Raw genomic sequence first — 15,638 nt, 5'->3', positions numbered from 1 at the left:
CTGGACCGCCTGGCTGGCATTGGGATCACTGGTGCTGCACTCTCCTGGTTTACATCCTACCTCACCGGCCGTCAACAATTTGTTCAACTAAGCAACCACAAGTCTGGGTGTTCAGGTGTCTCACTGGGTGTCCCCCAGGGGTCAGTCTTGGGTCCACTCCTGTTCACCACTTACCTCCTCCCGCTGGGCACACTCCTCCGTCACCATGGGTTCCATTTTCACTGCTACGCTGACGACACACAGGTCTACATCTCCACCAAACCCACCGCTGCCATCCCCCCCACCTCCCTCATCACGTGCCTGGAAGAGATCCTGAGCTGGTTGAGCAGGAACTTCCTGATACTCAACGGAAACAAGACCGAGGCCCTGCTCATCGGATCCAAATCCACCCTCACTAAATCACAACACACCCCAGCTCCACTCATAATCATCGATGGATTCCCAGTACCCTTCTCCTCCAAAGTCAAGAGCCTTGGCGTCATCCTGGACAACACCCTCTCATTCGCACCCCATATTCACAACATCACCCGGACTGCATTCTTCCACCTCCGCAACATGGCCAGACTCCGCCCATCACTGACCCAATCCAGCACTGAAATCCTAGTTCACTCATTTGTCACATCACGCATAGACTACTGCAACGCCCTCCTCACCGGACTCCCCACCAAACTCATCAACAGACTGCAGATCATTCAGAACTCAGCCGCCCGGATCATCACCCGCACCAAATCATCTGACCACATCACCCCTGTCCTCATCCAACTTTACTGGCTCCCAGTACACTACCACATCCAATACAAAACCCTACTCCTCACCTACAAAGCTCTCCACAACCTAGCCCCCAGTTACCTCTGCGACCTCCTCCAAGAATACACTCCCTCCGCTCAACCTCTGCTGGACTACTATGTATCCCCACATCACGACTCACTACAATGGGTGCCCGGTCATTCAGCTGTTCAGCACCCAGGCTCTGGAACTCCCTCCCCCCACACATAAAACAGTCAGACACCATTACAACCTTCAAGTCACAACTCAAAACTCACCTGTTCAAACTCGCACACAACGTCTAACTGATCACTGTTTTGATTGTTTGTTTGTTTTGTTTTGTTTTGTCTTGTTTTTGTTTTATTTATTATATTTACTTATTTTTTTATTTATTTTTTATTAATTTTTTTCAATGTCTTGTTTTTTAAACGATTTATGATGACTATATGCTCTGTAAGGTGACCTTGGGTGTCTTGAAAGGCGCCTCTAAATTAAATGTATTATTATTATTAAATCAATTAATATGTTAATACAGGATCTAGTATCACAGAACTGGGACATGATTTATAATGAAAAAGATGTGGACGGTGCTTATAATATATTTTTGGAGATATTTAAGGCAAAGTATGATAAACATTGTCCAATCAAAGAAGACAACAAAAAAAGAGCATGTGATTACTGTCCATGGTTAACGAAAGGTTTGCAAAATGCTTGTAAAAAGAAAAATGCATTATACAGGAATTATATTAGACAGAGAACCAAAGAAGATGAGGATAAATATAAAAAATATAAAAATAAGTTAATCAGTATTATAAGGATAAGTAGGAAAGAATACTATAAGAATAAACTAGATCATAATAAAGATAACATAAAAGGGATATGGAACATATTAAATAGTATAATAAGAGATGGTGTCAAACAAAACAGCTTACCTAAATATTTCAAAGAAGATGATATTGAAAATTACAATATGGAGGAGGTGGCAGATCGTTTCAATAACTTTTTTGTTAATGTAGGCCCTGATCTAGAGAGTAAAATTTGGTGAACAGAAATCCATGCTCAATGTTCCTTGAGAGAGTCGAAGAGAAGGAAATATTGGACATAGTAAAAAACTGTAAAAATAAACAATCAACAGATTTTAATGATATTGACATGTCACTGGTCATTGAGGGGATTTCTAAGCCACTTACTCACATATGCAATTTATCATTTCAAACCGTTTCATTTCCAAATCAAATGAAAATAGCAAAGGTCATTCCACTGTATAAAATGGGAGCAAACACCTCTTCACAAACTACAGACCTGTCTCACTACTGCCTCAATTTTCAAAAATACTGGAGAAACTATTTAATAGCAGATTAGATTCATTCCTGGAAAGACATAATGTACTCTCAGAGAGTCAATGTGGTTTTAGAACTAAAAGATCAACTTCTCAGGCATTAATGGAATCCATTGAAAGAATCACAGACGCAATTGATAATCATCAATATGCAATTGGCATCTTCATTGACCTCAGAAAAGCTTTTGACACTATCAATCACAATATATTAATTAATAAACTGGAGAAAATTGGTTTAAGAGGCATGGCAATAGACTAGATAAAAAGCTATTTGGACAGACGGAAACAGTTTGTGAAGCTGGGTAACCATAGCTCAAATTGCTTGGACATTGCTTGTGGAGTCCCCCAGGGGTCAGTATTGGGACCAAAACTTTTTTTACTGTACATAAATGATATATGCCAAGTATCCAGGTTGCTGTCGATGGTACTTTTCGCAGATGACACTAATGTATTTTGCTCTGGTGATGATCTAGATACATTACAAAAGAACATAAATGAAGGGTTGTACAAACTGAAATTATGGTTTGACTGGAACAAATTATCTTTAAATGTGAGCAAGACCAAGTTTATGTTCTTTGGAAGGTTCAGGTTAAACACACAGTTAAAGATAGAAATTGATGGGGTGGCTATTGAACAAGTGCACAAAATCAAATTTCTTGGTGTAACAATTGACGACAAGCTCAGCTGGAAACCACATATTACACATGTAAAATACAAAGTAGCAAGAAGTTTATAGGTCATAAATAAATAAAGGTTCTGGATCATAAGTCACTTCACACTCTCTAATGTTCTTTAGTCTTGCCATATTTAAACTACTGTACTGAAGTCTGGGGTAACAATGACAAAAGTTCATTACAGTCACTAATCATTTTACAAAAAAGAGCGGTAAGGATCATTCACAGGGTCGGCTATCTGGAACATTCCAATCCACTATTTCTACAGTCTAAATTATTAAAATTCACAGACATCGTCTCATATCAAACAGCAATAACTATGTACAGGGCTAGGAACCATTTGTTACCATTGAACATTCAAAATTTGTTTAGTGAACGTGAGAGGGGGGCATAGTTTGAGGAGAGAACTCAATTTCAAAATTCAGATGAGAAATTCCACCATGAAAAGTTTTCGCATTTCCATCACAGGTGTCAAGTTGTGGAACAATCTGAGATAAGTACATAAGCAATGTCCAAGCAACCCATGTTTTTAAAAGAATGTACAAAAATTTAGTGTTCACAGGATATAGTGAACTGCACTAAGAGTCAGTAGGTTTGTGTATGTATGTATGTATGTATGTATGTATAGTGTCATGTCACGCAAACTTTGTTAATTCTGTTGAGCCAAGTTAATACCACTCATGTCATTCACTTCCTGTTTTATTTTGTAGTTCCCTTTTCCCTCTCGTTTCAGGCACTTGACTTTCTCAACTGTGATTGCCTCCCCGGTCTCTGATTCGTCTCACCTGTGTTCCCCTCCCTCATGTATAAATAGCCCTTGTTTTCCTTTGTCTAATGTCAGTTCGCCTTGCGTCCCTAGCGTATTGTCAAGCCTCAGGATTTGTTCGTTTTTGACACTTGCAGACACTACTGTATTTGACTGTTTTGTATACTCCTAAGCGAGCACCTTTTGGTTATAGTTTTGTATCCTCCATGAGAGCGTTTTTTGTTACCTTTTTCTAGTAAAGCGTTTTGGTTTAAACATACTGCCGTCTTCTGAGTTTTGCTTCCGAGTCCTTGTCCCTGAGTCAAGTCGCGACATATAGGTATACTGTGTATACACGCTGATGTGTCACATTCATACTGTTACTTGTTAAATGTATGTTGCAGATATATATATATGTACATACTTACATATGTATATTTATTTATATAACATAACATTTTTATATTCATTTATTATTATTATTATCATTATTATTATACAGAGTAAGTAATAAGAGGGGTGAGAGTACATACATTTTTACTTCTTCTCACTCTTTTGGATATGTTTACATCAATGTTTATTTTTATTTCTTGTTTCTTTTTGCTTTTTATTTTTACTATTACTATTATTATTTTTGTCTTTGTTATTCATTCTTGAATGGCTTTATTGTTGTAATCGGCAAAATTTGTTGTTTTTGTTTTGTCTACATATTCAAAATAAACATGAAAGAAAGAAAGAAAGAATAATACAGATAACGGATCACTAGATAACACTTGTTTTTACTTTATATTTGTATTGCATTTAATTGTTTAATCGAATTTAGCTAGTAAACCGAGTGTTTAAAGTGTATCATAGTCTAGCTAGCTTGTGTTAATTTAATTTCCTTAATTTAATTTAGAGAATAGATTATAGGTAATAGATAGATGGATAGATAATAGATAGATAGATGGTTAGATAGGTGAGCAGGCATTTACTAACTGTTAAATGTTTTTATTAGAGCTGTCAGTTAAACGCGTTATTAACGGCGTTAACGCAAACCAAATTTAACGGCGTTAAAAATTTTATCGCGCGATTAACGTAATTATTTTATTAAAAAAATATTTTTTTTTTTTTTTTGGCTCAAAACAAAGAAGCAGTAGCCTGACTGCTATGTTCAAATGACATTTGTTCAAAGCAGTCGTTTATTTGCACTATAGGCTCTTTTTTTGTATCGTCCTGTTTTGATCAGTATATGCCAATGTTGTTATCAATAGAAAATCATTTGCACAAGGCAAGCCGATGCACTTCATCATGTTGATAAGAGAATTAAAATGAGAAGAATTATGGGACAAAAAAATCAAGGGATATTTAGCATAGAAAAAGAATTTGCGATTAATCGCGATTAATAATAGTTAACTATGACATTAATGCGATTAATCACGATTTAATATTTTCATCGTTTGACAGCTCTAGTTTTTATGATTACTATTCACGTTATCCCCATAACATTTAGCTATTACCGTGTAGGGAAATAGATAAATACAACATAATACAATACAAATATAAAGTTAGGAACGCTAATAAATGTAATTAGTAAAGTAAGTGTTATCTGTCTTGTCGCGCTCAGTGAACGAGTTCGCGAATGTTCTTGAACCTTCCCACGTAATTTGACGTGATCGTCTGTTGCCAGGCAACGCTCGACGCGATCGTCTGTTGCCAGGCAGGTTTGGAATGGATTACGTATGGATTACGTAGGCGGTACAAATTTGGCAGCCTGTACAAATTTGGTGTGACAGCACCACTGCTACTTAGACACAGGCTTCTGTTTTACCACGCCCTCTCCGGCTCGTTCGCCAATCATGTTTGTGTCGAGGGGATAAAAGTAGGCCGTGCCCTTCCTCCTGCCCTCTCGCTTCCTGCCTCTTCGGCCCGTCCACTTCCGGGTCGTTGCCCTCGCCGCTCACCTCAGAGCACAGATCTGTCGAGATCCTCATCGCGATGGGGGCAATATATTGGGGTCGTTTACCGCCGCTGACCAGAGCATAGTCTGCTTGTCGCATGGTGCGTGGTGGCTGTCTCCCCTGCTACGCCGATCCTCTTCACCCCTCTCCCTCTTTAGAAGGGACGCAAAATAACCGGACTGAGAACCGGGGTTATGAACGCTAAACCGAGAGAGCTGAGCAATCATGGTTATTTAAGTCATTGCTACGTTGTCATTGCTGCTGCTTCGCTGCCGCTTCCGCCGACTTGGTTCGGGGCTCTGTCTGCTGCCCCTGGTCGGCTTGCCTCCTGCTGTTAACCCTGTGTCCCGCTGCTGCTGTGCGTGGTGCGGTGTGTGCGTGTGTGGCTGCCGCTCGGGTGGGCCGCTGCGAGCTCCGCCAAGACTCACCCCTGGTTTGGACTGTGTTTGTGTGCGTGTGTGTGTTTTTTAGTTATGAGTTAATCTCATAAGGTGTGGTGTCGTTGTTCATTTAATTTCCATTTGGAAGGGGAACTTCTCAATCTGAGCCCTTGTTTATTTTTGTTTAAAACATATGTTATGGTTACTTGTTGAGTTGATATCCCTGGCCAGGACCCTGGACGCTAGGGCAGAGGCAATTAAGTGGGAGCGAGAGGGATTGCCAGGGGGTGTGCGGGGCCGAAGCCAATCAGTACCCTTGATGCTGGGCTTGCAGTGTGGCGTGGACTGCTACTTCCGTGGCTAGTCCACCCCAGGCTTCAGAGTTGCAGGAGGTGAAACAGATGCTGAAGCTCCAACAGGAACAGCTTAACTGTCTCACAGAAACTCTTGCTCGGCTGCAGATTAATCCGCAGCGTAATCATTCCTCTTACCGTGGTCCGGTAATCTACCAGCGGTGCCAGCTGCCTGGCCACTTTGCCAGGGAGTGCAGAGGGGAACGTGCCCCTCCTCCACCTCCACCGACAGTTTCTAGGCGGGATCCAGCTCAGCAATCGGGAAACTAGCACCCGTTGAACTGCGGAGCCAAAGTTCGAGGGGAGGCGCCACAGGCTCACCAGTTAGGTTAAGGGATGGGGGAGAGACTAGGCTAATCAGTGCTTGTCCACACATGGACGTGGTTATGGGGGGAGTAAAGGTTCCTTGCTTGGTGGACACTTGCTTGGTGGGTCCATGGTGTCCACTGTCAGGGAAAGCTTTTTCCGGCCACACTTTGCGACTTGGGGCCAGGAGAAACTTCAGTCTAGCCATTGGCTTCAGCTTTAAGCGGCCAATGGATTGCCCATTCCATAGCTTGGCTACTTGGATCTCGAAGTCGAGCTCAGTGGTAGGACTTTGCCAGGGTGTGGGCTATTGGTCGTCAAGGATCCTCCTGCTGATGTTTCTCTTTCTGCCCCGGGTGTCTTGGGGATGAACATCTTACGAAGATGTTATAGCACCTTGTTTGGGCAACATGGCTCTGCCCTGTTCAATCTGCCCACCGTTACCGAAGCACCAAAGCCTGTGGTGCAGGCATTGCAGAGATGTCATCAAGCTTCTCTGACTTCCCCTGCTGATGTCATTGGCAAGGTCAAGCTGCGAGGCAAGAAAGCTTGCCGTATCTTTGGTGGCACTATGCAGCTAGTTCCAACCACCTGTTCTACCCAACATTCTGGGACTACTGTGCTCTTTGAGCCCTCGGATCAGGGCCTTCCTGCTGGGCTGCTGGCGTCCCCAGCACTGGTTCGAGTTGAGGGAGGTACTGTGTACATACCTGATGTCCATGTGGGCACTTCTGATGTGTACACATCAGCCAGCTGCCTGATACGGAGGTTATCCGGGGGAGCTGCAGTCCGTTTGCTTCACCGATCGTGCTGGTTAAAATGATGGGCGTCTGCGCTTGTGTGTAGACTACCGGCAGCTTAACAGCAGAACTCGAAAAGACACTCTCCCTCTCCCTCGGATTGAGGAATCGCTGGATGCACTCACCGGAGCCCGCTGGTTTTCCACCAAGGATTTAGCCAGCGGGTATAACCAGGTTCCGGTGGCAGAGGCCGACCGACCCAAGACCGCATTTTGTACTCCTTTCGGACTCTTCGAATGGAATCGCATGCCTTTCGGGTTGTGTAATGCACCCAGCACGTTCCAGCGACTCATGCAAAGGGTTTTCGGAGATCAGCAATGTCAGTCGTTGCTTTTGTATCTGGACGATATTGTGGTCTTCTCCTCCACCTTTCAGCAACATCTTGAGAGATTGGAAGTGGTGCTGCAGCGGTTGCAATATGAAGGTCTGAAGGCAAAGTTGTCAAACTGCTCCTTCTTCCAACACGAGGTGCGTTACTTGGGCCATATCATTACGGCCGAAGGTGTTTCCACCGATCCAGGCAAGGTGGAAGTGGTAGCCAGCTGGCAGCCTCCAACCAGCATCTTGGAGCTGCGGTCCTTTCTTGGGTTCGCTAGCTATTATCGGCGCTTCGTGGAGGGCAATGCCAAGTTGGCTGCACCTTTGCATCGCCTGGTTGCTGAACTTGTGGCGTCCAAGTCCGGTCTGAACAGCAAGTTTTAGAACGGTGGACGGGAGAACATCAGCGGGGCTTTGAAGCTTTAAAATCTAAGCTTACCACTGCACCCGTGCTGGCATACGTTGACTTTTCCCTCCCATTCATCTTGGAAGTCGACGCAAGCCATGGAGGCCTGGGCGCAGTGCTCTCGCAAGAGCATGGAGGAAAGGTCCAACCTATAGCATATGCCAGCCGAAGCCTGAGGCCAACCGAACACAACCCAGTCAATTATAGCTCCATGAAGCATGAGTTTCTGGCGCTAAAATGGGCTATGGTGGACAAATTCCATGAGTACTTGCTTGGCCACAAATGCATTGTCTTTACGGACAATAATCCGCTTAGCCACTTGTCATCGGCTAAACTTGGAGCCCTGGAGCAGCGTTGGGTAGCCCAACTTGCGTCGTTCGATTTTGAGATTCGTTACCGCTCTGGCAAGAGTAACACAAATGCGGACGCTCTGTCTCGCTTGTATCCACCCAGAACCGTAGTTCTTGAAATGATCATCTCTGGTATGCAGCTTCCACAGCCCTTGAAACAAGCTCTCCAGGTCCGAGGGCCTGCAGCCTGTCAGGCTGCTATCCAGGCTTTGCCTCAGCATCTGAGGCAAAGCCAGACATTGGAGAACTTCAGCGAGCTGACCCTGTGACCCAGGAAGTCCTTGTGCTTTGGCAGCAGAAACGATACCCGAATCATGAGGCACGCAAGCAGTTGTCCCCATCAGCTTTGGTGCTCCTCAAGCAGTGGGAGCAATTTAAGGAATTGGCCGGAGTATTGTTCCGGCAAGCCTTTCGCTCCGATGGGGGAGAAGTGGTTCTCCAGGTGCTGTTGCCAGCTGCTCTAAAGGATAAAGTCCTCACGGAGGTCCATCAAAATCACGGTCACCAGGGGGTGGGTAGGACTCTGGAATTGCTCAGGGAGCGGTGTTATTGGCCGGGGATGTTGTCTGATGTGAGGCGCTGGTGTCAAACTTGTGAGCGGTGCCAAGTGGCTAAAGACTCCGGGCCACCAGGTCATAGCTTCATGGGACATCTGCTTGCTTCAGAGAAATCCTGGCGATGGATTTCACCCTGCTTGAACCAACCCATAATGGGCTGGAGAACGTCCTTGTCTTGACGGATGTTTTCAGTAAAAACACTCTTGCCATTCCCACTCGTGAGCAGCGCGCCTCTACAGTGGCACAGGTGCTCGTCGCGGAGTGGTTTTCAAAGTTTGGTGTTCCAGCATGCATTCATTCTGATCAGGGTCGCAATTTCGAAAGTACTCATTCAGCAGCTGTGTGGTCTTTACAACATTGAAAAATCTCGCACCACACCGTACCATCCTGCAGGTAACGGTCAATGCGAACATTTCAATCACACTCTTCATGATTTGCTGCGCACTTTACCTCTCTCTCGAAAGCGCGAATGGCACTCTTGTCTAACTCAGATATTGCATGCTTATAACACCACACCGCATCAATCCACTGGGGAATCCCCGTTTTTCCTCATGTTTGGTCGTAAGGCAAGGCTCCCTGTTGATTTCTTGTTGGGAAGGGTGCAGGATCCTGTTGGGGGGACGGTAAATGACTGGGTCCAGGAGCATCAGACCCGGCTACACTTGGCTTTTGAAGGCGTCGGAACGTCGGAAGGAAAATCATGATCAGTCTGTCCGGTCAGAGCCGCTTTTGGTGGGTCAGGCAGTTCGTCTAAAGGAGTTTGTCTGGAAGGGGCGTCATAAGATCCAGGACAGGTGGAACCCTGTGGTGCATCGGGTGATTAAAGCTCCCCACGGCAATGGTGCGGTGTATACAGTTGCACCAGAGGACAACCTGGCCAGGGTCAAACGGGTACATCGAATGCTGCTTAAAGCTATAGTCAGGATGGCTGCTTCAGGCAACAAACCTGCTCCTCTTTCCATCTGACTTGACCGGCCTGCAGCGTCTGAGAGCTTTGATGGCTGCAGTAAAGGACACCATCCTCGCGCCAGCTGCTCATCCCGCCGGAGAAGTCCAGACGGCCCTTGCATCGGCGATACCTGTTGCCACAACGGCAACATTGCCCACAGCACTTCCTGCCCACTTGACGGTGCAGCCACCCTCTGTCAGTGGCGCTCCCTTAGCAGTCCATCTTCCAGTGAGTTATGAAGCTGTCCGGCGTCGGACAACCCGACCTACAGCTGGTCAACACTCAAACTTCCACCATTTACCCAGGCCGGCCAATGAGGTGGCTCAGGCCGGGCCCTCAGCCGGTCAGTCAAATTATGTGTTTGCTGTTTTTAGGCCATGGTCTTAGTCAAGATCCTTCAAGAGCATTGTCGGGTCAACGATGAAAATGGGGGGGGTGGATTGTAGTGGTATGAGGCACCACTGCTACTTAGACACAGGCTTCTGTTTTACCACGCCCTCTCCGGCTCGTTCGCCAATCATTGTTTGTTTGTGTACTGGTCCTTGGGCCCTAACCCAAGGTGGCGTGGTCAGTAACAAAGAGAAGATACTCTGATATAAATTAGTAAAGCCTCCTCGTGTCGCCACATTAACAACAAATGTATCCTTGATTATTGTTGACATGAGTTTAAGTGGTCAATATATTTCATGTCACTTGGCTTTCACAAACATACTTTCAGAAACAATTGTGAACATAATGCCTAGCATATTAGTAAGTAGTTGTAAACACGGATTTGAGTTATTTCATTTGTGATGTACACCAACATTCCCCATATGGGATTAATAGAAAAGTACATTCTTATCCAAAGTATTAAGTAGCAAGTGTAGCAATCTATGTACATACATCTACTGATGCCTCTGGACACATCATCAGTGCTGTGCCTGTGTTGCCCCCTTGACCTAGCCAAGAGGGCATGTTGCCACAAATCCTGTGGTCTATTGTTGAACAAACAAGAGACACGAAACAAAGCTTCATTTAGTCTTGCTCTGAGGATTTATTCTGCACCAGGACATTTGTTCAAATCCTTGACTTTATGCTTCATAAAGTCAAGGATTTTTGAAATGACACATGACGACTGACATAAACTTTTGACTTCAGAGATATGTAACTCCACGGTATGACAACATGAAATCAAACAATCAGTATAATAAACATATCAACAAGTAAATGCCTATAGCTACTTATGAGTATTTCTTGAAATGTCGCTTTATATCAAATAATATTTAAAAGGTAGGAACTCCATTTAATACAATACAAAAACCCTTGAAATAATATATTAAAATTTCATTTTACGGATGGTGTAAAACAGATCAAAAACCCACGTTTTAGATAAACTAACCAGCGGCTAAACCGTGCCGAGGTGAAACTCAAGTTCACTTCATGAACCCAATGTCAGCGCAACTCCCGCAAGAACCCACTAGCACAACAGCAACATTAGCATGTAGCTTCATGGTCACATCACGATCACAAAACATTCACACAGCCCATTTCTCTTCTTCTGACCAAAACTATTAAACTCATGACCCTACTAAACATGCCTACTCTACAAAGTATAATATGTTGCATTTAAGGAGTTTTAACCCACCTATTGTTGAACAAACAAGAGACACGAAACAAAGCTTCAGTTAGTCTTGCTCGCAGGATTTATTCTGCGGTACCGCGACCCTGTGTTGTTAATGATCCCCTCGGCGCCGTGCGCCATCTAGTGGCTCGGTGAGTCATAGTAGCGAAAGCCGACATTATAAAATTTGATTATTAGATTATTGTAGTCAAATACCACAAAAATAAAGGGGTGTCTACTTTTATATTTTTACTAATGCCCCAAATGTATTTATATTTTTCAATAAGGAACTATTTTTCTAACCCATTACACCTGGAATCATCAGACGTTTCGGGTCTTTCAACAAAATACGCCCTCCTCCAGGTGACCCAGCCGGGGCTGATCAGACCCCAGTTTGTGTCCAGATGGCTAGCTAGCTATCATGACTCCATGGCTCTCCTCTTTTGAGCCACAGCCATCTTGAGGCCCTCTCTGCCGCATCGGTGATATTGCGGATGGCTCTCCTCCTTCTCTCTCCCTCGATGCCCAACTACTAAAGGCTCTGGTCAGGGAACGGGCTGCAAAAACCCCTGCAACCAACCTCCACCGGGAGACACCTTGCTCCCCAACCAGCCTGCTTACAGACACTGACCAGTCCCGCGAACATGGAGAGCTTCCTCTCAAAGGCTTCTTCCAGGTGGTCTTCCCATGGGACGGTCAGCTCCAGCAGCACAACTTGCTTGCTGGACTCAGACACAAGGACAATGTCTGGTCGCAGGGTGGTGACTGCAATCCTAACATCTGCAATGTGCAGATGTTAGGATTCCCGCACATGTTCTTCCGGCAGGGGTTGACTGCTCCCCAGCTCTGACAAAGGCTATTTTTTTCTTGGAGTGTCGGAACCGCTTCACCCACACAAGTCCTTCGCTGATGACCTTAGCGTTGGTCTTAAGAACTTGATCATGGCTCCAGCGGTACCGTCCATCTCCAAGTGCCCTGGTGCAGCAGCTGAGGATGTGTTCCAGGGTTTCTCGCTTGGAGCATAACGGGCATGCTGGTGTCTCGGCTAAGCCCCATGTGTGCAGGTTTGATGGGCATGGTAGCACATCATATACTGCCTGGATGAGGAATTTAATGCGGTGAGGCTCGGCTTTCCACAGCTCAGCCCAGGTTACTTTCCTCTCAAACGCGTTCTCCCATCTTGTCCAAGCTCCCTGTTGCTTCATTCCCACTGCCTTAACGGTTCTTTTTTCTTCCACTGCAGCTCTCACCTCCTCCTGAACAAGGCGGCGCCCTCCCTTCCCGCTGCTGTTCATTTGGGGAGTTGGAAAGGAGCCTAGCCCAGTTCTGCAATGTGTGACCACTCCCACCATGTTCCTTTGACGCATCCTTGCCTCTGCCTCCTGAACTGCGACCTCTGCCCTCCGCTTCCTTCCAGTCCTCACTTGGATCCCTGCTTTAGCCACCATCGGATCACGTGAGTCCCTCTAATGAACAACTTCTCTGGCTCTTATAACCTTAAACTCCTCCTCCAAGGATTTGAAGGGCAGTTGCAGTTTGAAGGGCAGTTATTGGTGTTCCCGTAGAGTGCCAGGCTGCTCAGGCTCCTCGGTAATCCAAGCCATCTCCGAAGGTAGCTACTTACCCTCCTCTTTAAGGTCTCCACTGTTGAGACGGGGACTGCATAGACAAGGAGGGGCCAAAGGATCCTGGGAAGAATGCTGTGATGGTATATCCATGCTTTGAACTTTCCAGGTAGGCCGGACTTGGCCACGGATTTCAACAAGCCATCCAACTCAGTGCAGGTCGGCTGGATAGATGTTGTATCTCTCAGAGAGCTGTCAAAAACCTTGTCCAAGCTCTTGACTGGCTTCTCTGAGATGGTTGGGATGGCTGTGCCTGTGATGTTAAAGCGGAACTTTTCTACCACCTTCCCTTTCCTCAGTACCATAGACCTTGATTTGGATGGTTTAAATCCGGGCCCAGACCATCACCTTTTCGAGTCCCTTCAGAATCCACCGGCAGCCTGGGACCGATTCTGTCATGACTGTGAGGTCATCCATGAATGTCCTGATGGGGGGTTGCCGTTGACCGGATTTCGATAGGGGACCTCTGCACTCTGGCTCAGCAGACTTGTTGAGTATGTTCATGGCTAGGGAGAATAGTGTCACAGAGATACTGCACCCTGTGATGATACCGATCTCCATCTTGTGCCAATGTGATATTATTGCTCCCGAAGAGACCCTCATCCTGAAATTGGTGTAGTAATCAGCAATGAGGTCTCTACACTTGCTGGGGACATAATGTTTTGTCAATGTGAGATGAACCAACTTGTGTGGAATGGAGCCAAATGCATTTGCCAGGTCAAGCCCCAGAACTGACAGGTTGCCCTTGGTCTCTCTTGCCTCCCTTATCAGCTGTGTCACCACACCGTTGTGCTCCAGACAGCCTGGAATTCCCGAAACGCCGCCCTTCTGGACAGATGTGTCATTGCAGGTGTTCTGTTCAAGGTAGGTACACAGTGGTTTGGAAACAGTGCTAAAGAAGAAGAATCTTTCCCTCGACACAAAGTAGGGAGATGCTGCAGAACTGGTCGAGTTGGGTGGAGTTTTCCTCCTTCGGGATCCACACCCCTTCAGCTACTCTCCATTGATGTAGGATCCTCCCTCTACTCCAGAAGACTCACAGGATTTTCCACTAACACAGCAGGAGTTTGGGACAGTTCTTATACACTTTGTATGAAGTGCCACTCGGTCCTGGAGCGGAGCTTGCCCTTGCTTTGCGGACGACCTCCCTGACTTCCTTTAGCTGCAGCTCTGACATGTCAAACTGCACCTCAGGTTCAGGGGGGTCTATGAGGATGTTACATTCTCCCAGCTCCTGCTCTCTTGCGGGGTCGCTGTATGTCTGCTTCAGATGTTGGTCTATGTCTTCCTGCGAGGAGGCAAGTTTACCACTGCGCTTCTACCCCAACAAATCCATGGTGAACTTGAAGGGGTTGGAGATAAAGGCAGCGCGCTAACGCACTCTCTCACGGCGCCGCCTCCGATGCCACTCAGCCCGGCTGAGAACCCTGATCTTTTTCTGTAGTATTAGCTGGGCCAGGCCAATGCGACCCTCGTCTACGGCCTCCTTGTATTGGAACTTCAGCGCCTTAATCTCCTACCGGATGTTATGGATCCTCACAGCTCTTTGGTTCTTTGAGTAAGTTGTTCCAGAGCTTTTCTTTACCTCCTCACCGAATCACTCAGCTGCAATTCTGACAATGATTGTTGTCATAGCTTGTAGCTTCTGCAAAGTAAGCAAAACATCGTTATCCGAGATAGACAGAAGAAAAAGGTAAAAAGTTTGTCGGAAATAAGCAGGGAAGATTTTTTTCAGTGAACATTTTTTGCTTTACCTCCAGTCGGATCTGGCTGGAGCAACGATAGCAAGAGCGTCATTAATTTATTTTATCTGACGGACTGGGTTTTTAGAGCTGCACCTCTATCTTCACCGCAAACAAATGGAAAATCGCAACTTCCCCAGGCCGAGGGCCTCGTAGAACGGTTTTATATACGATGAACTAAATATCAAGAAGAGGTTGAATGCCTATGGGAAGAGCAGGGGAACAGCCTCTTCCCTTGGTCCTTTTCTCTATGAGCGAAGTTCTCCAGAGCTCAACAGGGTTCGCTGCTGGACAAAGTAAAAGGCCGACATCCATCACCCCACAGGTCATTCATTGAGCATATGAAACAAATGCAGGCATGGAAGGCTAAGATCCGGGCCATGGTCCGGCACCAGATCTGAAAAGTACAGGGGGCCCGGCCTGGGTATATAATTGAGGGTCCCGAGTCCCAGGTGAGAGTATTCCAGTATGGGGAAAAAGGTGATAATGCTCCGCTCTACAAATGCGGCCAATTCCTCGTCAGATGGCATGGGCCACAAGAACTGGGAGAACGGCGGGGCCCAGTCAACTGTAGAGTAAGGCAGCCTGGTTGGCGCAATGGACTACAAATCCATCACATCAGCTTTTAAACAAATGTCCAGAACCTGTGCATCCCTAGTTGCCTGCCCTGTCTGCTGATGTTTCTCGTCATTATATTCCAGAAGTTATCATTATCCTCAGCTGTCACCAAACCAGAGGCAATTTTTTTATTTTTGTTACAAGCCGTGTTTCGTTAAAGCCTGTGTAAAG

At 45.9% G+C, this 15,638-nt stretch overlaps 1 pseudogene; it reads right to left on the bottom strand.

The window, feature by feature from the left end:
* Nucleotides 1-11,834: 11,834 nt before the first annotated feature.
* Nucleotides 11,835-15,379, bottom strand: LOC115555036 (uncharacterized; annotated as a pseudogene).
* Nucleotides 15,380-15,638: the final 259 nt, after the last annotated feature.

Source organism: Gadus morhua, chromosome 12, assembly GCF_902167405.1.
Source record: "Gadus morhua chromosome 12, gadMor3.0, whole genome shotgun sequence".
Classification (NCBI taxonomy): Eukaryota; Metazoa; Chordata; class Actinopteri; order Gadiformes; family Gadidae; genus Gadus; species Gadus morhua.
Note: the sequence above shows the minus strand (reverse complement) of the source record. Positions and strands in the feature narration are given on the sequence as shown.